Here is a 23,166-nt window from a genome sequence, read left to right on the forward strand (position 1 = left end):
TCTGTTGCGCAAGAGGCAGTTTAGTCACGCTGGTCACATGACCCAGAAATCTGTCTGTGGACAAACGCCGGCTCCCTCGGCCTGAAAGTGAGATGCACGCTGCAACCCCATAGTCGCCTTTGACTGGACTTAATCATCCAGAGGTCCTTTACCTTTTTTACCTTTACCACCTCTGCCACCCATGTGGGAACAACCTATTAAACTGGGCCTCCTAAAACACACACACTATGTAAACTTCATTTCATAAAATTTATGCACTGCTTAATTGCAAAAAAAAAAAGTCCCAAAGGCTTTACAGAAAGAAGACATAGACATTTCCCCCATGTGCTATTGCCTCGCCTTCAAATATACATAATGACTTCTTTTTTGGGGGGGACGCGGGTGGCGCTGTGGGTTAAACCACAGAGCCTAGGACTTGCCGATCAGAAGGTCTGCGGTTCGAATCCCCACAACAGGGTGAGCTCCCGTTGCTCAGTCCCTGCTCCTGCCAGCCTGGCAGTTTGAAAGCACGTCAAAGTGCAAGTAAAAAAATTCCTTCCAGTAGCACCTTAAAGACCAACTAAGTTAGTTCTTGGTATGAGCTTTCGTGAAGAAGTGTGCATGCACACGAAAGCTCATACCAAGACATACTTAGTTGGTCTTTAAGGTGCTACTGGAAGGAATTTTTTTATTTTGTTTTGACTATGGCAGACCAACACGGCTACCTATCTGAAAGTGCAAGTAGATAAATAGGTACCGCTCCGGCCGGAAGGTAAACGGCGTTTCTGTGTGCTGCTCTGGTTCACCAGAAGCAGCATAGTCATGGTGGCCACATGACCCGGAAGCTGTACGCTGGCCCCCTCGGCCAATAAAGTGAGATGAGCGCCGCAACCCCAGAGTAGGTCATGACTGGACCTAATGGTCAGGGGTCCCTTTACCTTTACGTTTACATTGGTCTGGAAGAGTTGTTATCTGAGACAGGAGCACCATTTTTACATTATCAGTATAGGTTTAATTCTTGTGCCGGGTAAAATATTTACATTAACACACAAACTGAGGCCAATTTCATTTTTGAATGTACACAAAGGCCAGAAAAGTAAAGACACCATTTATCACACCCAGTTAGAAATTCAATCAGTACCTGAAAATTAGCTGTGCAGATACACACTGATTGCAGGCAAATGCCTTAGGCTATGAAGACAATGATAGTATCAAACTTCAGCAGAGATAACTCTTAATCCGTAAATGAGTTTTGATAAAGCCACAGTGATTGCCTGGAATTGGCTGCTTTTCCACAAATTAAAAAAACTTCATCTTCAGAAGTCATAGTCTTGTTAGTACTTCTGCTATTAAATGCATGCATTTCTCTCATCCTCTTACTACCTGTCTAGCTGTCTTAAAGCAGTATGTCAAGCTATGTGAGTCTAACCCAAACACCACAGTTTGTTTTTGGTTTGAGCTTTCTTGTGCATGCACACTTCTTCAGATACACTGAAACAGAAGTCACTAGACCCTTATATATAGTGGGAGGGTTAGGTGGGGTTTTTCTCAGGAGGAGAACACTTCAATCTCCCAGGACATTCAATACAGGATCTCAAAGCAGCTGTCTTATTACAAAAGAATTTCAGAAACAGACTTGAAAGAGAAGTTGCTGAATTACAACTTATCACTAAACTGAAAACTATAGAGAGACCTGGTCTTAATAGAGATATTGGATTCATGTCTCATTACATATGCTAATCATCTGCATACTATCCCTTGCTTTTTCCTGTAGGGCTAATTGCAGTCGTTAACAGTCGTCAACAGGTTTACCATACCCATTGAGCCAATTATCCATCTCCTACTACCCTCCCGGAGAAAAACCCTACCCCACCCTCCCACTACACACACACACACACACACGGGTCTGGTGACTTCTGTTTTAGTGTATCTGAAGAAGTGTGCATGCACACAAAAGCTTATACCAAGAACAAACTTAGTTGGTCTCTAAGGTGCTACTGGACAATTTTTATTATTTTTTTTAATATTTCAACTGCGTCAGACCAACACGGCTAGCTACCTGAATCTACAAACACCACAATGACTCAAAGGATCATTAGAGCCAAGTCTTGCTCTTCATCCTGTAGCCCATATTCCGCACCAAATTTATTTATGTACACACACATAGCGTGTGATATAAACTTTTCAGGTGGAGGTGTTTACACAGAAATATTAAAGCATTAAGCATTAACAAAAGCTACTTCTGCTTTTCGGGAAGCTGTTTATACTTTTGGACCCCTTCCAACTCTACAGTTCTATGATTCAATCAGAAATATCAAAATAGGAAAATACCAGGCCACGCTCAGTGTGTTATTATTGATATAGAGAACCCTTAACAGGTTGGGAACAGTTTACTTATGGCATCACATTATTACTCCATCCATGCCCATTCAAATGCTTGATCTGCAGAACTGGCAAAGGTGCTTATAATACTTCCACACTTGTAAAAAAACTGAACTTTCAGTGTAGCAGCACCTACAATTTGAAACTGTTTACAGGTAGGTACCTTTGCTGTACTCTTTCTGGTGTCCGCTTAAAATATTTTTGTTCAGGCAAGCCTTTCCAGACAGATGTTGATAAGTTTACATCTCTTGTACTGTTAATTTTAATCATTTAAAATGTTTTAAATTGCTTTTTAAGTGGTACATAAATTTCATGATTTAAGCCCAAGCAGTTCAATTAAATCAAATGTTTGGAGGGTTATTTGCTTGGTCTGTCAGAATCAGACTGACCTTTATCAAATTCTTTTTGTATATCTCCTTTCCCTTTGGCACCTTAAGATGGGATCCTCTGAATTGAGCATCTTGAATAGATTAGCTCTTCCGAGCTCATAATCAAATATGTTAGCATATCAACTCTTCCTAGAGGAGTCAGATAAGGCCAAATGCATAGGAACATTTTCTGACAGATCACATCAGATTATAGTAAACAGGAGAGGACTTTGACACCTTCTATTAGCATAAACTGGTCATTGGCAACTCAGACAAGAAGTTCCATCTGGCATAATGCAAGGATTCCTCTTTGTGGAAGATAGTACAGTGTGAACTAAGACTTCTCAGTAGAGATTAAATTAACTGGAGCACAATACAGCACGGTTTGAAGTCTAAAGGATTTCAGAGGGAGGGATTTACATATGCACCAATGTCTCCCATGAATATTTGCAGGAATCAAAAGTGTCAGTTCGTGCATCAGCCTCAGTGCAGAACTGATGCCGACTGATCAATTAACTTCACAACCACAGATTTATTTATTTTTAAAGCCCTTTCCTTTAAAAGCAGTCAGTTGCCAAAAGCTTGTCAGAATATGACAGTCAATCATGACTTACATCAGTCACTCAATCATATTATATAAATGTGGCAGCATTAATGACGTTATCTGCTGACTTGGTTCAGCAGACAGTTGATTTTGACTTGCATTCCAGTCTCACTTGTTCCAGCCTCAACTGTTCCAACTTGGCCTTACGGCATTGGGCAAGCCCCTGTCTTTCAGCCATCTGTAAAATGGGCACAATATTGCAGAGTAATATAAGTTTTCCCAGTAGTGATGTATGGAAGTGAGAGCCGGACCATAAAGAAGGCTGATCGCCGAAGAATTGATGCTTTTGAATTATGGTGCTGGAGGAGACTCTGGAGAGTCCCATGGACTGCAAGAAGATCAAACCTCTCCATTCTGAAGGAAATCAGCCCTGAGTGCTCCCTGGAAGGACAGATCGTGAAGCTGAGGCTCCAAGACTTTGGCCACCACATGAGAAGAGAAGACTCCCTGGGCAATGTCTGGGCAGAATTCAGAATTCAGAAAATGACAGTGAGGAAAAACCAGACATACGGCAACCCATGTTAGCAGTGTCGTCTTTGCCGATTTCCCATTAAAATAACTCAAAAACGTCACTGTTTGAAATATGGCAACCCTTAAGTAGATAAGGGGCGAGAACAGATGAGGCTGGGGAAGATTTGTGGCCTGAGGAGAGTTTTGAGAGCCAGCCAAGAGAGAACTGGAGGGCCAAATTCAGACCCTAGGGCTGAGCTTTGGCAGGCCTGGTCTAGAGACTAGAACCTGCCGTGGCTGCAGAACCTTTATGAAAGGGTTGCGCAGAAAGGCAAAGAAAGAGTTGCATAGAAAGGCATAAGATTTTGCCAGCTTTTGGCTTCCGCTGCCACTGCAGCCCCACGGCCAGGTGGTTGGGGAAGGAGGCGTGAATGTCACATGCTGATTTGATTCTTCGGCTGAAAGTTTCCTGCATCCTTCCTCAGGTTTAGCTTTCTCTGGACATCCAGCAGATGTCCAGGAAGCAAACTGCTCGCTCAGGATTCTATCTGAAGCAGATTATGGGGAGTTTGCCCACATACTAATAAGGGGAAATGTCAGGGAAGACAATCCGCATGCCTGTTTAACAGAACCAGATGCTCAATGAATGGGAACTGTCAAGAGAAGCCATTCTGACGCATTACAGCTAGTTGGCGTTTTTCTGCCATTCAACCTCAGGGGAGGCAGATTGATACAAGCTTTTCACTTGGGTCCATGTGCATATATTTGCAAAAAATATTAGAAATCATATGACCTTTGGCAAGACCAGTGGAACCGCAAGGCTTATAATTTTCTAAACAGTGCCACCTGGTGGTGGTCAGTTTTCTTGAAAGTCTGTTGCAGGGAAAATGCAGAGCGATCACCCCCCACAAATAATGTTTAATATATATATATATGAAATAGTAGCATGAATTGACAGGAATTTAGTAGTCATTATTTCTGTACACCAGCAGAGTAAAGGGGGGCACTGATTGATCACAGCAGTTCCATTTCTCTCGGCTGACAATATTGATGGAAGCAAGCAGAAGGCAGCAGCAAAATTGGTAACAGGACTGATCTAATTCCCCCATTCGTTTCATTAAGTGTTTTGGGCACAGTTGTGTAGATGGGCAGGATATAAATATAAGCAATCAATCATCGTTGTCTGGGGAGGGGGGATGTTGCAATGTGTAGGGCTCCCTGTTCAGGATTCTACACTCTCCATTTCCTTTCTTATCTTTTTCATCCTGTTCATCCATCTGTGGGTCAGAGCACACTGTGTTTTCAATGGGCTACTTTTGGGGGTTTACTCCCTTAGGATTCATTCCCACGAAAGAGGGGGGTTTGTGTGTTTGGCGCTGTGGGTTAAACCACAGAGCCTAGGGCTTGCCGATCAGAAGGTCGGCGGTTTGAATCCCTGCGACAGGGTGAGCTCCCATTGCTCAGTCCCTGCTCCTGCCAACCTAGCAGTTCGAAAGCATGCCAGTGCAAGTAGATAAATGGGTACCGCTCCGGCGGGAAGCTAAACGGCATTTCCGTGCGCTGCTCTGCTTCACCAGAAGCGGCTTAGTCATTTATTGGCTGCCTCGGCCAATAAAGTGAGATCCGCAACCCCAGAGTCAGTCACGACTGGACCTAATGGTCAGGGGTCCCTTTACCTTTACCTTTTTCATCTCCAAACCTCAGGACTCACCCAAACCTGCCAACACCTCTCAGTTGTGTGTGAGTGGTCCTGTTTTGGCACTCACACCCAGAACATGAGAACTAAAGGGGATGATCGATGTCGGGAGTGGGTAAACTGTGGTCCTCCAACTGTTGGTGGACTTCTAGTGTCATCAGCCCCAGCCAGCATGGCCTAAAGGTGAGGGACGATGGGAGCTGGAGTCCAGCAACATCTCTCGTTCCACAGGTTCTCACCTCACCTGAACTAAAGGAAGAAATGGAGAGGTTCTGGTTCAGATCTAGTCGTGCACATTTAGTCATGAACCACACAACTCACGACTAACACAATGGGGGTGTGCATTCACCTACTCCTCTCCATCGAAAAGCCAGTCAGTGTAGTGGGCCTCAAATGAACATGATGGCAGTGCCATGTGTCTGCATATCAAGATGTTCCCAACAGCTGCCTGCACAGAAAAGCCCACTTTTGCACATGGATCTTCCTGGCTGGATTGGGACCAGAGCTTCTGATGCAAAGATGATTTCAAAGACTGTTTCGTGTTGTCATCCCCTCCCCCTTCTTCCAGCCTTGCTCTCCAAATCCAGGCTCGTTGGCCAGGGACTGTGAATGGGTTTATTTCTCATTTTGCCTGGAGTCCCTTCCAACCATATCCCTTATTATCTCGCAAAGCTGGGCTGGATCAAGGAAGCAAAGCCAGCTTGTGTAAAGCAATTCCAATGAATTAAGAAATCATCAGAGAAGCAATCCCTCCAGCCCGCTTCCTTAGAAGAGAAGGAGGGGAAAATATGAAACCTGGATTTTTTTAAATATATATTTTTTAAAAATGCAATGTGCACCAGAAATCATTTACTACCCAAAACATACAATACGATTCTGGGAGGTGAAATGAGTGGCGGAATGGAGGGATTTCAAAAGCCCAACTCCCCTCTCCCCACCCCTTCTAACACGAAGAGGAAATCAGGTGGTAGTAACACATGTGTATTGTATTTCTCTCTCTTTTTGCAATTTCTGTTTGCAATTAATTTAATTGAATTCACTCGAGTTTAAACTGATCCTGTTGAATGGGCAGTTCTCTCCCTCTTCTCTCTCGCTCTCCCCCCCCCTTCCAACTTACAGGAGTTCCCTCCCTCTCTCCCTCCTTCCTCCTCCTCTCCCCCCCCCACCCTTTCCACCCTATTAAAACAACCTCCAAGCCTTCACTGGTTTAAAAAAAAAAAAAGGAGAAAGCGAGAGAGACCCCTTAACTTGGAGCAGGCAGAATCTCAGCAGCCAAGGGGAGGCAGGAAAAAGAAGACGGGAGAGAGAGAGAGAAAGAGGCAAGAGACGTCTGGAAAATATTATCCACCCGCTACTTCCAACTGCTGAGGCTGCTTGCTGCTGCTACGCCGCCGCCGCCGAGCCTGAGATAGAAGTTCCATTCAGCCCGGACCAAAGAGAGAGAGTGAGACTTTTTTCCCCCTCCTTCCCTCTTTTGCCTGTTCATGCTGCGCCGCCTTCAACTTTTCTTAGCAACTTCTGCGGCGGGCGCCTGGACTCTCCACCGCCAGGAACAAGCCCACCGTCTCCATCTCTCTGGAAGCCAGCTTTGAGGGGAAAAATAAGGAAGGGGCAAGGAAATTTGGAAAAAAAAGGCCAGAAACTTGAATTTTTTTAGGGAACTGGGATCCAGGTGGGGGAGCAAAGATCCCCCTTCTGCTCCCTGTTTTCTTCCCCATGGTTTGCAGGCCGTTGGGATCCAGCCCCTCCAAACACCCTCCCGAAAGCGTGAGTTGATCTATTACCTCAATCTGGGGGGAGAGGGCTTCCAGGTCTCCGCACCGCGCCGACGGCCTCTTTGTAGATCTTGGATGAGCAGAGAAGAACTGCAAGGTGAGTGAGGGTTGCTTTTTTTATATACAAATGGGCAATTTTATTTCTGTTTAGGTTTCTTGCAAGAAATCGGGTGGGGGGGGGATTTAGGGGTGATTTATTTTTAAATAAGAGGCGGACATTGCTTCCGAGGAGGGGGACAGAGAAATTTGTGGAGCGCCATCGAGGGAACTCTTTGCGCGCTTGTGCCTTTTAAACCGATGGGAACGCAGGTCTCTGCCCCGAGGAACAGCCTATTTTAATTGCCATTGCTGTTGATCACCTGAAGCGTCTTTCAGATAATGCTGTGCATCTCTTTACTGCATCCTGTTTTGGGGAAGCTAAATTTAACACCTAGGCTACCGTGGGCGCGTCTTCAGGGCTCAGGACACGATCCTGCCAAGGTCAACCTTGTTTTAAGGCTGCAATCCTGCGCGTACTTACTTGGGAGCAAAGCCCGTGTGGGCCTAAGCATGGTTAGGTTTTTTGGGGGGGGGTGCGCTTCTCTTCTACCGGGGGAAAATGGTACTGGGAGGTGTTCACCTTTGGCCGGATCTTGCCCGTTTTCTTTATCCTGGTCTATAAATCGTTTACCAACCCCGACTCCTCCGAGTTCTGCAAATGCATTTAAAGATCGAGGATCGAGCGCTAGGGTTTTGTGGCAGAAGAGAACTTACTCGCGAGTAAACCCCATTGGAAGGGGCTTGTGCAGGAGTACATGCATCTAGGTCCTCCTAGGGTTTGGTCTCTTCTCTCAATTCCATGATAATTGTGGGAACATCCGTAAAATCAATGGAGGGAAATCAGTAAGCCTACTCGCAAGTAACTGGTTGGGGGGCGTGTCTTGTACGCCTAAGTAAAGGAATAGTTTTTCCCTCTCGGCTTGCAACAAATATATATATAAAATCACACGTATGAACACACCTATGTAAGCTATAAAAGGTTCTTGGGAGATTTGGAGACATTGATCTGGTTCCAAAATATCAAAGGAGCGAGTCTATTCCGGAAGGCGGGTCTGCTTTCCCCTTCTCTCTCTTTTTGGACTGCATACACTGTAGCTATTTAGACACTTGTAAAAACATGAAACGTGACTTTGCCACGCCCTCCCCTCCCTTCCCGGTTTCAAACGGGTGGAAGAGAGTGGAGAAGGAACCTGGGAAGGAGCAGAAGGCGAGAGGGGGAGGGGTGTGGGTGCCAGATTCCCAGTGATTTATTTATTTATTTTTTAAGGAAGGGGGGGGGGAGAGGGTGTCTCAACAAACCTGCAAACCGAGCCAGAATCGGCCAATAAATTTGACTGGCGCGAGAAAGGAGCTGCTCCGCAACGCTTCCACCTACGGAACGCGCTGCCACAAGATGGGAGGGTAGCTGGGGTGCGCTCTTGACTTCTTTCGTTTTTCTTTTTCTAAAAGACGCATTGATGGGAGCTACAGATCTGTCAAGGCAAAGGCTGTGAAAGGAAGGAGCCATGTTCAAATGTAATCTGAATAGCCAGATGCTGCGGTGGTGGGGAGGAACATCTGGCTATTGACGCCCCCCCCGCCAGCGACCATGGCCAGAGCTGCTGGGAGTTGGGAGTCCAGCAACATCTGGAGAGCCGGTCTCCCCCTCCCCTCTCTGGAAGAAACATCTGTCTGCTCGATGTTAGGAGAGGGGTGTGTCTGGTTTGGTGAACCAATTTTGCAAGGCGCTTCGAAATGCTTCGGTGGGAGGGAAGGGAAGCAAAGATAGGTACCCACCCTATATTAACACGTGGGCACCCTGACTCCTCCACCCCACCCTCAAGATCTCCCAGTGCCTCTTTACTCCGGCCTTAAGCCTCGCTGGCTTCAAAGCCCCTTACTCCCAGGTTGTCTATGCGTAGGATCGCTGCCGCAGCTGGGCGCCGTTTTACCGGAGAGAGGAGCAATGCAACTCCTCGACTCCAGGACTTGCAAGGCTCAATGCTTTGCTACCCAAGTGCGGTGTGTGGTCGTGGATCGGGGCGAGGGTTTTGCTTTGTTTTTTTTCCGGGTGGGCAGGGTTGAGATCCTTTGCCTTGGAGGATGGGGCGCGGGAAATGGAAGGACGTGGCATCGGCTCCGGAGCAGCGCGCGTCCAGACAGGGGCCGATCCGCTCTCCCCCCATCCGTGGGGCAGGACAAAGGGAGCCAGGCTTGAGAGGAGGCTGCGCTGGCCCCGGCTTGGCAACCGCCTGCCGGGCTCCAAGATGCCTATCTCCTCTCTCTCCATGCCCTGGATAGAAGCCACCTCATTGTTTCGTTCCCACTGCTTTTTTCCCCTTTTTATTGCTCCGGATTCAGCAGCCTTTCTTCCCTCGTGGGAAGGCGCAGCGAGTTTAAAAGCAGGGTCCTTTTTGCAAAAGACCACATGCAAGAGAGTCTGGTTGCAAAAGGTTTCGACAGGGCGCAGCTGGAGCGGTTCAATTATGGGGAGGCGGGGAGAAGAGACCAGAGTCCAGAGAGGCGACCCACACGTGTGCAGCACTCGCCCCTCAGCGCATGAAAACAAGCCCCGGCCTCCCTGCAGCCCAGCGCCCCCTTGCAAGACAGGGGAGAGGCGTTTGGGGCCCCGGCCGCCTTCCCTTTTTGCAGAGCGAGCAAAAAAGCCAAGAGCGAGGTCGCTCAGCAAAAAGCCAGGCAGACTTTTATTGCAGGCTGGGAACCCACGTGGCAGCAGGCAAGAGCCGAGATGCAGGGAATGCCGACGATGAGGTCACTGTGTGGGAGGGTCCGCCTCCTCCTTTATGACGCGGCGCCGCACCCTCTCCTGATTGGCCCCGGCGATCTGGAAGGGGTTCCCCCGGTCGATCCGTGAGACAAGCATGAGGGAAGTGGGGACTTTTTCTACAGCTGGCGCCTCTGAGAGGGAAGAGAAAAAGGAGACGTTTCAAGGGGGTTCTTGGCATAAGGAGCTCCTTTCGACTTCCCAGCCCTGCCTAGAGAGTCGGGGGGTGGAACCTGGGATTTTCTGTTCTCCCACGGAGCTCAAACTCTCTCTCCCCTTTATTATTATTTCAGAATAAAAAAATTGAGCCACAGCAGATGTGGAAATGGATTGGAAAGCAAAAAAGAAATACGTTGTGGGGGACGGGGACTCCTAGAAGTACTTAATTTACAAAATAGAACATCCAGAAAGTATAAAATCAAGTATAAAGGTATTAAATCAGCATCTGCGTAAGGATATGTTCCCAAATTATAACTATAAATGAGTCTCTTACATATGTACGTTAAGTATTATAGGATGATTAGGGCTGCCATACACCTGGGATTTCATAGGCGGAATTGACGTCCGTTTTTTTTTTTAATTGACGGGGGGAATTTACAAAAGACAGCGCAGGTTTGTGTGTGTTTCCTTCCTAAAGAAAGCTCAACAGCTTTGGGTTGTCCTGGTTTTTACTTTTTGAAATATGGCAACCATAAGGATGATACTTTCCTCAACATCCCTTGATGTTATTGCACTTATTTTGAAAAGATAAATAGCCATATTCTGCAAATTAAAAACTTATTTTGATATTATACTGCACTGAAATGTTTAACTGTTTCATTGATTGCCCTTGAATCTTCCCGTCACGCTTGCCCTCCTCTCCTGTGACACCCTCTGAGAGCTGATGGGTTATTATACCATATAGCTGCTCTAGAAAGATGGGCCTTGAAGGTTAAGCATTTTTTTATTATCCCATTAATCTTGGGGGTTGGGAGGAAGATTTAAAGCAGGTGATTGAGTGCTTCAGATGGTGACTTCATACTAGGCAGCGAGTCCCACGGAGCTCTGTAAACATGCTTAGGCTTGCCTTTCTCTAGCCCCTGCCTTACAAACTGCATTTATTTCCTTAGACTTCAATATTAGTCCATGTGCTCACTTTTCCTAGTACAATGGTACCTTGGTTTACAACCATAATCCGTTCCAGAGGTCTGGTTGTAAACCAAAACAGGTTGTAACCTAAGGCGCACTTTTGCCAATGGGGCCTCCCCCCCCAAAAAAGGGTTGCAATTTTTTTAAAAAAGGGACACGCACTTCCGTGTTTGACGTGGATGTAATCCAAAATGGTTGCAAACCAAGGTACCACTATACAATACTCAATAACCATTTTAGTAAACGTGTTTCATGTACAAAAGGAAAATAACCGGGGGTGGGGGGTGGGGAAGAGTGACCCCACTCCCAAATAAAAGGATTATTTTAGATTTTAACCATTCAAAACAGGTGTGGGGAATCGGTTGCCCTTCATATGTTGTTGGATTCTAGCTATCAGTATTGTTGGCCAGCATGGCCAGTGGTCAGGGATGACGGGAGTCAAAGGTGCCAGCTTTTCCAGATGACATAAGTCTCAGGGGGTGGAGCCAAGCGCCCTCTGGAAATTGAAGAGGCCTGGCCCCAGTCCTCTCAAAAAATGCATTGGGGTTGGGGCCAAAACTGCCTTGGCCCCTAGGGGTCTGCCCCCAATGATGGGAGTTCAACATCTGGAAGGTCACAGATGCCCCACCCTAGATTTGTGGGCTTTGTTTGTATGAACAGAACTTGGGGTTTGAGGTGATGGGAAGGGACCCTCTGTGACGTTAACATATGAGAGTGCTGGAGGTGAAATAGTTAAACAGGTTGCCCAGTCAGGACCCAGGGGGGTGGAGTCAGTGGGAGTATAAAACCAGTTCTGGGAGGGGCAAAGGGAGAAGTTCGTTGGGAGTTGGGTGGGTGGTTGGAGTGGGGGTGAATTGGGATAGAGTCTGTGGGTAGGTTGAGTTAGTGTAGCAAAATAGGCTGAGTCGGGAACAGTTAGGGGCTAGGCAGACAAGTAAATATCTGAGAGGTGGTTTAGTGAGTGAGAGCAGGTAGCGGAAGTTATAGGTCTGGATAGGCACCCCATGAATGTAATTGACCAGTACGGTTTATGAAACCACACGCTTGTTAAACTGCAATAAATAACAAAAGTTTGTTTCAATTTAACCCTGACTGGACTCAGTATTTTACCAGGTAGGGCCTGGGTGGTGGCAGCGAGAAATAAAGTGGTGGCACAGGGATCAATAGACGGTGAAATGTCTGGGGACCCTGTGTTATCGCCACACCCTTCTTCCAGGCACACAATACAGTGGTACCTCTGGTTGCAAACGGGATCCGTTCCGGAGGCCCGTTCGCAACATGAGCAGAATGCAACCCAAGTCTGTGTGGGTCACGATTTGCCGCTTCTGTGCATGCGCGTGACGTCATTTTGCACGTCTGCGCATGCGCGAGCGGCAAAACCTGGAAGTAGCCCTTTCCGGTACATTGGGTCACCGTGGGACACAACCTGAAAATGCTCAACCTGAAGCAAACGTAACATGAGGTATGACTATAATTGAACTCCTTCCTCTTGCCCCAGGTTGACCAACAAAGCAAAGGCATTGTGGTTGGTAGCACAGAACAATGGAAACAAATAATTGGCTGTATCAAAAGTCCTTGGTGGTTGCATCCAGCATGTGTGCTCAGATCCTTTGAAGAAACCAAGGACCAGAGCACACATACTGGAAGCAAGCTTCATTCAAATAAATGGGATAATGCTGAGCAAAGATGCTTAGGATCAGGGTATTAGAGAGAAATAACTTTCTCAAGGCCACAAGAAATCCATAAGTAGATTAGTCTCCAGCCTTGAAGGCCGACTGGACCTCATTGGCTCACCACTCTTTGAAATAGTGTGTAACTGACAAGCCACATATATTATCCCCAGTGGTTTCTAGTTTCCACACATCTTTAAGTAATAGCTATCAGCAGGAGCAGAAAATAAAACCTACCACCACCCAGCAGTCTGCACAGGGAACAGGACAATGAGACAGCTTTGAAACTTGAGACTTGGCCTTTTCAGTTCTCTTCCAACCCACTGAAATGAGATGCATCAATTTGCAAGCTAGCGGAGGCTGCAGTCCAACACAGGCATGCAAAGGAATGAGCCTCCTTGAATTCAGTGGGACTTTCTTCTGAGGAAATCTGCACAGGCACAAGCTATCTCTGGGAAGTCTGTTCCACTGAAATAGATGAGGCTTGCTCTGCTGCAAAATCCAGTTAAGTGATTAGAGAACTGAAACTTGAGGCTCGTTTAGCTTCTGATGGTTCAAAATATAATTGCTGCTGATTCATCCAAGGACAGCAGTGCTCCTCCTGCTTTGCGCTGTATCAAGACCTGTATGCTGGGGTGGTAAATAAACCCATACATAAGAAGAACAAGGGTGGCGCTGTTAGTTAAACCACAGAACCTAGGACTTGCTGATCAGAAGGTCAGCTGTTCGAATCCCCACGACGGGGTGAGCTCCTGTCGCTCGGTCCCTGCTCCTGTCAACCTAGCAGTTTGAAAGCACGTCAAAGTGTGAGTAGATAAATAGGTACTGCTCCAGCGGGAAGGTAAACAACATTTTCGTGCGCTGCTCTGGTTCGCCAGAAATGGCTTAGTCCTGCTGGCCACATGACCCAGAAGCTGTACGCTGGCTCCCTCGGCCAATAAAGCGAGATGAGCACCACAATCCCAGAGGTGGTCACGACTGGACCTAATGGTCAGGGGTCCCATTACCTTTACCTTTAGGGCTGAGATTCATGTTCTCCAGCATATTTTTACAGCAGGAGAAACCAGTGATGCCTTCACCCTTAGTTGCATTTGTCCTGTGTGACATGATCATGTGACATGAACATATCAGCAGGCTTGAGGAAACCCCAAGGTTTGCAGAAGTATGACAAATCTATAGAAAGGGGAAACTCCAAAAACAGCTCAATGATGAGGACTAAGAGTATATGTACGCTATACCTTCTACAGCATATTTGACACAGGTCCTTTGCCTCCAAGAATTCTGGGCACTGTCGTTTGCCCCTCATAGTTACACTCCTCACAAACTTGAACAAACCACAGCGCCCAGAATTCTTTGAGGGAAAGAATGTGCCTTGAAGGTGCTTTGAAGCTACAGTGGTACCTCGGGTTAAGAACTTAATTTGTTTGTTCTGGAGGTCCATTCTTAACCTGAAACTGTTCTTAACCTGAGGTGCTACTTTAGCTAATGGGGCCTCCCGCTGCTGCCGCGCCACCGCCACACAATTTCTGTTCTCATCCTGATGCAAAGTTCTTAATCCGAGGTATTATTTCTGGGTTAGCGGAGCCTCTAACCTGAAGCATCTGTAACCCGAGGTACCACTGTGAAATATACTCGGAGTCAAGAGTGGATTTCATGCTCTTTATTCAGCTCATAGTGGTGAGGAGGAATGGAAGTTTCCCCAGAATGTCTCCTTTATATACACAATGGGCCCCACGTGATTGGCTAATTCTGGGATTCTCCTGTAGGCCAATCAGGTCGCAGATTCACTTCCACCTGGAGTTGGATAGGGTGGCTCCTGTGGACCAATCAGACTGCTGCATTTTGGATCCTATTCAACTCAGTACATAACACACTGTATACTGTCTGTACACAAATGTGCTCAGTGGGTACAGAATGCTGGCTAACTTGCTAGGCACTGAACAGAAATTAATCCAGGAGGAATGTAAACAGAGTAGCTAGAATTCTGAGCAGGTGCATAATGCAATGCGTTTCAGGTCTCTCCTGTAGACCACTGTTCAGGGAGCAAAGTTGTATTGATATTTGTTAACGTTCCAGCCATTCACACAGGTTGCGATTCTGCAACGTGTACATTTAGCCACCTCTACGTAACTAGTTGCCAGAGGTGTTTTGTGCTTCTAGCTAATTATATAGGGGGTTAGGTTCACCTTTAGCCGGTCCAGTATTGCAGAGACTATTTCCTAGCATGTCTTTTCATAGAGGGGCTCGTGTACATGCACACATCACTCCGTGACAGGAATGTGCAAAATAGCTACTGCATGATCTAGCGTGGAGAATGGTTTGAAAGATTGCCAGATAAAACCTCGCTTTGGTCACAGGACAGGCTAACTAGGTGGCCTTAAAGCAAATCCTCACCTCTTGCCTGGTTTTATTAAGGATTAGTCGATGGCTACTAGTCCTGAGGGGCACGGGTGGCGCTGTGGGTTAAACCACAGAGCCTAGGGCTTGCTGATCAGAGGGCTTGCGGTTCGAATCCCTGCGACGGGGTGAGCTCCCGTTGCTCGGTCCCTGCTCCTGCCAACCTAGCAGTTTGAAAGCACATCCAAGTGCAAGTAGATAAATAGGTACCGCTCCAGCGGGGAAGGTAAACGGCGTTTTTGTGCGCTGCTCTGGTTTGCCAGAAACGGCTTAGTCATGCTGGCCACATGACCCGGAAGCTGTACACCGGCTCCCTTGGCCAATAAAGCGAGATGTGCGCCGCAACCCCAGAGTCGGCCATGACTGGACCTAATGGTCAGGGGTCCCTTTACCTTTACTAGTCCTGATGGCTATGTGTTACTTTTAAGTGCAGGAGGAAGTAAACCGCTGAATGTGAGTTGCCGGAAATCACAAGTTGGGTGAGTGGACACTTTTGTGTCCTGCTTGTGGACTTGCTATGTCTGGGCATACTTGGCTATTGTAAGAGCAGGATCCTGGACAAGACGGGGTTTGGGTCTGATCCACCAGGGCTTGCTCATTGCTCTTTTTGGCCACCACTCACCCCAGCAATATGGCAACAATAGCACTTGCCCTCCCTTACTGAGCCTGCTAGCAATCCCTGGGATAATAAATAGGATGTGCTTTGAACACCCGCATATGCAATCCTATGCTCACTTACATGGGGGTAAACAGCATTGCATAAGGGGAGTTTATGTGCATGCATAGGATTGCACAATATGAATGCAAAGTATTCTTCTCACTTACCAAACACCCAACACTTTCACTTCCAGCACAATATTATTCAATGGAAGATATTCACATGCTTAGTTATGTGAGTCACTGGGTACTTCCAGCCTCACAAAAGCCTTCCTTTTTCTCAGTATAGTATCCATCCCTCCCCCTCATTTATTACTAAGAAGTCAACATTCCTTCCCAAAATGTTGGCATTCCCATACTTTCCTCATTGGCATCCTTCAAATGATATTTGCACCATCTTTCTTTCTTTCTTTCTTTCTTTCTTTCTTTCTTTCTTTCTTTCTTTCCAACTCTTAGGGGCCAAGGTCCCTTTGGCACCCTCAATAAAATATTTTTTTGGGGGGGCACACAAACCTAAAGTTTATCAGAATTGCCATTCAAATGGTGTGTTTGTGCCACGTCTACTGACTTGATTATGCGGGCCAGAATTTACCTGAGCCCCTCCAATATTTTATTCAAGTTGGCATCCTTGGATGCCAGTTTTATACTCCCTATCACTAATCCAGATTAGTTAGAACCCTTATTTTTGACTATCTGCACTCTTTGGAAGCGGGGAGAGACCTTCATTTTAACAAAGCATAGGTAAAGGTAAAGGGACCCCTGACCATTGGGTCCAGTTGTGACCAACTCTGGGGTTGTGGCACTCATCTCACTTTACTGGCCGAGGGGGTTGGCGTACAGCTTCTGGGTCATGTGGGCAGCATGACTAAGCCGCTTCTGGCGAACCACAGCAGCGCATGGAAATGCTGTTTACCTTTCCACCAGAGCAGTACCTATTTATCTGCTTGCACTTTGACCTGCTTTCGAACTGCTAGGTTGGCAGGAGCAGGGACCGAGCAACGGGAACTCACCCCATTGCGGCGATTCGAACCACTGACCTTCTGATCTGCAAGCCCTAGGTTCTGTGGTTTAGTCCATAGCGCCACCTGCGTCCCTTAACGAAGCATGCCTTCAGCTAAAAGGTGTAAGACTTGAGAGCAATGGCGTAGGCAAACTGACAGTTTAGAATAGGGCCCCACGCCTTTTAATTCAATGCTACTCGGAGACCCCATATTGGGGTCTCTGAGAATGTACAGCTGGTTTCATGTTTATAATGGCCTGATTTTTTTATTATTATTTCTTTTTTCATTATTGAAAGCTGGGCTCTCTCCTGTTCTTTAATTTGCACTTAAAACAGAGACCTGACGTCGGCTCTGTCTGATCCCTGCAGCGAAGATCAATGACATGTAAAAAATCTGGAAATGATAAATGAGCGGGAGACTAAGGCAACTGGGCTGCAAAGCAGTAAAGCCGTACAGATGTAACATAACTGTTCAGTTTCCCCTTCCATTGGCTCTTAAAACTGGAAGGGGAAAGAATGCTGACAGCTATTTTATGTTCATAATGAATGAATGCTGGGAATCATTTGTACTTCAAAGATGGATTTGCTTCTGCTGCTGCCAAAATTAAGTCTCCGCCAGCTTCCCAGAAACGGGGGTGCCAATCGGCTAATTTTATAATTTACAGGTGCCTGCGTACGGTTCGAATGTAAATACAGTAAGTGTGAATGTAGAGATGACCACCCTCTGAAACTCCTCCTACAGCTTTTCAGAAGCTGAAGGATGCAGCGGATCTCTGGTTCGTCTGACTGGTTCCTGGCACAACAGAAAATCATGTCTTGAATTTGAGGAGGCTTTTTCTGGAAAAGAGGCAGTCTGAGAGGAGAATAAGTCAAGTCATGTGAGGGAGAACTTTAGGCAGAGGTGGAGAAGCATATAATTGGGTAGAAGAATAAAGATAACCAGTAAAGGACCCCTGGATGGTTAAATCGAGTCAAAGGAGACTATGGAGTTGCACCGTTCATCTCACTTTCAGGCCAAGGGAGCCGGCATTCGTCCACAGACAGCTTTCCGGGTCATGTGGCCAGCATGACTAAACCACTTCTGGCGCAATGGAACACTGTGACGGAAACCAAAGTGCACAGAAACGCCGTTTACCTTCCTGCCGCAGTGGTACCTATTTATCTACTTGCACTGGTGTGCTTTAGGACTGCTAGACTGGCAGCAGTTGGGACAAAGCAACAGAAGCTCAGCTTGTCACGCGGATTCGAATTGCCGACCTTCCGATCAGCAAGCCCAAGATACTCAGTGGTTTAAGTCATGTGACGTATTTTGGCTGCTCCTGGTCTTGAAACTTTACTCATTTACATAGAATAATTTAGTCCTTCGTGTAGTCATCTAATCCAAGCCTAGGCAATGCAGGGAATCCAGTACTATAGGAGAGGCATTTGTGGACTGTGGTCCATTCCAGTTCATTGTCTAAGTGGGTTAAGAGTAACAGGTGTCAACCTGATATTCCTTTTCTAGCAAGTGCCAATCTCCCATATCTGCTCCAGGGCTTTGCCACTTCTTCCCCAACCCCTGGCCAGCTTGCAGTCCTTTTGAGATCACTTCTGAAAGCTCCTCAATATGAAATTAGAACTGGAAAAAGCAAAAAACCCAAGCCTTTAGTAATTATTATTATTTCCCCCCGATCTGGAACGGAGCAGAACCTGAGCCATTGTTTGACAATCATTATTTGAACCTGAACCAGAACAAGAGTCCTTAGGTTTCCAGTTTGTTTTGGGGGTTACAGCCTGTATTGGCTAGACGAGTGAGTGAGGAATTCTCCAATTGTGGCTGTCTTTGACCTCAAGTGGGATTTCCTGGCTATTTGGAATTGTTCCAGCCACCAAGTCTTTCCTTTTGCAGGCTTATCAAATTTGTAAGGAGCAGATTGGCGATTGGAACGGTGCCAAGCAGCAGCAGCAGCAGCATTGGCTGCCATAATCCGGTCCCGATTTTTAACTATCAGATCCTGGGCATCAGATAGCCCCGGTTTCAAAGTCCTGTATCAAATGTCCGTGTTTCGCTATGACTGCAGTCCTGCCCAAGGCTACATTGCTGGAAACCCGTTAGCTTCAGCTGTGTTCAGGATTCTGGGCAAAGCAACTCGAGATTTCAGTCATAATAGTGGGACAGATCGGGAAAGTGCTTGGGGATATCAATTTAGCTTGTGCGCTGATAGATTGCATTGCGGCAAGTGACAGAGCTTTTGCTTTTGGAAGGTCCCCAGCATCTCCAGGTATAGGTGAGAGAGTGGTCACCTCATCCCTGAAGGTAGCTTGTAGTAGAAGAAGAGGAGTTTGGATTTGATATCCCACTTTATCACTACCCGAAGGAGTCTCAAAGCGGCCAACAATCTCCTTTCCCTTCCTCCCCCACAACAAACACTCTGTGAGGTGAGTGAGGCTGAGAGACTTCAGAGAAGTGTGACTAGCCCAAGGTCACCCAGCAGCTGCATGTGGAGGAGCGGGGAAGCGAACCCGGTTCCCCAGATTACGAGACTACCGCTCTTAACCACTACACCACAAGACCCAGCTTCAAACCTCAGCATCTCCAAAGTAATGGTCTGAAATCTTGGAGAGCTGCTGCCAGTCAATGTAGATAATTACAGAGAGGGAAAAGGCTGGGGGTTTGTCTCCAGTGGAGGCCTACCACACAACCCCAGCATCTGCTGCCTGAGGTAGGCACCTCATCTTGCCTACTCCCCACAAGCCAGTTCCTATGTCCTTGTGAACACCTTCCATTTGGTTGGAATGAAATTAAATGCAGAAAAATGAATTGTATAATTTTTTTAGAGTTGGAAGGGGATTGAACCTGCAGCCTTGGCGTTATCAGCGCCACACTCTTACCAGCTGAGCTATCCAGGCATCGTGCTTTCAACATGTATTTTGTATAAATGAATTCTGTGTGCCAGGTTGGGGGTGCGTGGGGAGGGAGGGCATAGGTGCCAACTTTCAGATTCGAAAATAAGGGATCAGCAACCTCACCTGTCCCGGGGACAGTCTATGGGATATCTAACAATCCGGGATAGCAGTGGGAAGCAGCGGGAAACGGCACTGGAATAAGGGAATTTCCCGTCCCGCAAAAAAGGGAAGGTTGACCGCTATGAGGGAAGGAGGGAGGGAGGGAGAACAAGAGAGAAAGAATGAGTGAGATACAGAGATTACTTTAAGTCCTACAGGATGCTTAACTGTAAAGCTACCGCAAGCAGCAGGGATCTCTTAATTGTCACATTGCTGCAAAGTCTACAGTCTTTGGCTAAACTCTCATATCAAGCTACCGAAGTCAAAGAATTTCCCACAGATTTTTGCTGTGCTTTTAAGTATGTGGCAAATCTCCCACTGAGTTCAAGGCAGCCCAAATTACATCTGTCAGGTTGTTTTGATTCATTTGAAACTATGGGCTTAATCAGCTACACCCAGGGCCTTTTTTCACATGACCATTTGGCTCAAGCTAATAACTCTTTTAACTTACACAGATTTTGGATGCCCCCTGCTTCTCCACCAGTAGTGCTTATCCATATGTATCACAGCGAGGAGAAGCCGCAGTGGCAGCTTCTGGGGAGATCTTGCGAGAGCGCTGTGATATCTTGTGAGAGCTCTGTAAGATCTTGATCTCTCTCCAGAAGCCATTGCCACATAACCCTGGCAAGGAAGGCCAGAGGGGGGCAGTGGTGGGGTGGTGGTGGCACCTTTCCATTTTGCTTCTGGTAGCAAAACAGGATGGGCCACCCCTGGCATACATGTCACCAAGTTGAGCATAGCTGCTATGCTAATTTTTCCGGCAGAGAGTCACTGTTGCTAACCGGGAGGGGAAGGCGGTGGGGATGTTGGCATGGTGCAAACGCACTGGCAGAGCAAATCTGGTGCTCCTGCCAATGTGTTTGCACCATGCCTAGCTCTCCCTGCCACCTTGCTCCTCTCCATCCTGGTAAACCCCAGTCAGATGTGGATTTAGGGCAGCACAACCGGTGTCCCCACACTGGGCACTGAGCCAAGGGGGTTGCTGCAACTATGGCGTAGTGCATGTGCATAATGGAAGGTGTGAAGTGGGACACACCCAATTTTGGCCTTGCACAGGGTGCCACTGAAATTTGAAAGGCCAAAGTCTCCCTCTGCTCCAGGGGCCCACCCTCTGGGAAGCTGGTACAGCAGCTCTGCCCAACCTCACAAGCCATTTCTGAGCAAACCCTATAGTGCAGGGACCTGTGGACAGATGTTGTTAGACTGCAGTTCCCAACATCCCTGCCCTTTGGCTGTGGTGGTTGTCACTGATGGAGGTTGGAGGGCCACAAGTTTCCCAGCTATGGTCTATTGAGTTCAACTGGGTTTATTTTCAGGTAATAACAATAATAAATTTTATTTATACCCCGCCCTTCCCGGCCAGAGCCAGGCTCAGAGCAGCTAACACCAATAAAATCACAGTAAAACATAATAAGGGAAAAAGAAAAAGAGAAAAAAAATTAAAATACAGGTTAAAATGCAATTTAAAATGCAGCCTCATTTTAAATGTAGCCAATAAATCAAGACCATAAGGAGAGGGAAACATGAGGGTCAGACTGAGTCCAAACCAAAGGCCAGGAGGAACAGCTCTGTCTTGCAGGCCCTGCAGAAAGATGTCAAGTCCTGCAGGGCCCTAGTCTCTTGTGACAGAGCGTTCCACCAAGTCGGGGCCAGTACTGAAAAGGCCCTGGTCCTTGTTGACACCAATGTAACCACCTTGCGACTTGGGACCTCCAAAATGTTGTCATTTGTGGACCTCCGCGGGGCATATCAGGAGAGGACTTCAGGCTTCACCTTCCTCTCCCTGTGGCTTCTCTGTTGATCTGGAACCTCCTTATGATGCTTTCTGGTAGCTCTTATTTTGTCTGCTGCTATACAGAATCTGCTAATGATTGTCATGTGTTTGGTTAGGAGCCTTTTGAGGCTATTGTTCTGTGATGTTGTATTTTGTCTGATTATGCTGCAAACTGCTCTAGGATCTTACAGGATGACTTGGATGATGATGATGATGATGATGATGATGATGATGATGATGATGCACAGGACTGGTTGGCTTGGGTTCTGGTAGCTGTGATTCCTGCACTGCAGGGTGTTTGGCTAAATGACCCCTGGGGTCCCTTCCAACTCCACAATTCTATGATCCTAACATAGTCACGGTCTTCTTAGTCAAGTAGTTGCTTCAATATGCCCAAATTCTTAATGGATTGAGTTGGGTTGGCGGTGGTTGTGGATTCTGGTTTTTGTTTTTGTAGATGGTTGCAGCATCAAGCGGTGTGTCAGTGAACCACCACAGTTACAGAACTTCACAAGACATTGTCTGTCACCCCTTTATCCAATGCATAATGGCAAGGGTGGAGCAAGGTGGGGGTGGTGTGAACTGGGTGTCAACTCTGAGGGGGGTGACATTTGGCGCACAGTCTGCCCACGACTCCTGCCTACCCCTACTCTGGCAGTCTTCCCCCCTCGTTTTGACAGCCTCACGCTCCCTGGCTGCTGGCGGAGCCATGCAGGGAGAGAATGGGAAGGAGGCAGGCGAGCAAAGAAGTGAAGGGTAGAGGGAAGGAGAGAAGCAATTATTTATTATTATTAATACCCTGCCCATCTGCTGGGCTGCCCCAGCCACTCTGGGCGGATTCCAACCAAATATTTAAATACAGTAATACATCAAACATTAAGAGCTTCCCTAAACAGGGCTGCCTTCAGATGTCTTCTAAAAGTCTGGTAGTTGTTGTTCTCTTTGACATCTGGTGGGAGGGCATTCCACAGGGAGGGCGCCACTACCAAGAAGGCCTTCTGCCTGTTTCCCTTTAACTTGGCTTCTCACAGTGAGGGAACCACCAGAAGGCCCTCGGTGCTGGACCTCAGTGTCCAGGTAGAATGATGGAGGTGGAGATGCTCCTTCAGATATACTGGACCGAGGCCACTTAGAGCTTTAAAGATCAGCACCAACACTTTGAATTGTGCTCGGAAACATACTGGGAGCCAATGTAGGTCTTTCAAGACCGGTGTTATGTGGTCTCGGCTGCCGCTCCCAGTCACCAGTCTAGCTGCCGCATTCTGGATTAGTTGTAGTTTCCAGGTCACCTTCAAAGGTAGCCCCACATAGAGCGCATTGCAGTAGTCCAAGCAGGAGATAACCAGAGCATGCACCACTCTGGCGAGACGGTCAGAGGGCAGGTAGGGTCTCTGCCTACGTACCAGATAGAGCAGGTAAACAGCTGCCCTGGACACAG

General features: G+C 47.1%; 1 protein-coding gene and 1 long non-coding RNA gene across 2 annotated transcripts in view; both read left to right on the forward strand.

The window, feature by feature from the left end:
- LOC309349192 overlaps nt 1–23,166 on the forward strand; it is a 611,395-nt gene that overhangs the window by 365,946 nt on the left and 222,283 nt on the right. The window lies entirely within an intron of this gene.
- Nucleotides 6,704–23,166, forward strand: part of HAS2 (hyaluronan synthase 2) — a 41,587-nt gene continuing 25,124 nt past the window's right edge. The window contains exon 1 of the mRNA XM_081874365.1: nt 6,704–7,351. The gene's annotated coding sequence lies outside the window, so the exon portion shown is untranslated. The remainder of the gene's footprint in view (nt 7,352–23,166) is intronic.

This window comes from Podarcis erhardii (genome assembly GCF_964252035.2).
Source record: "Podarcis erhardii genome assembly, chromosome: 8".
Classification (NCBI taxonomy): Eukaryota; Metazoa; Chordata; class Lepidosauria; order Squamata; family Lacertidae; genus Podarcis; species Podarcis erhardii.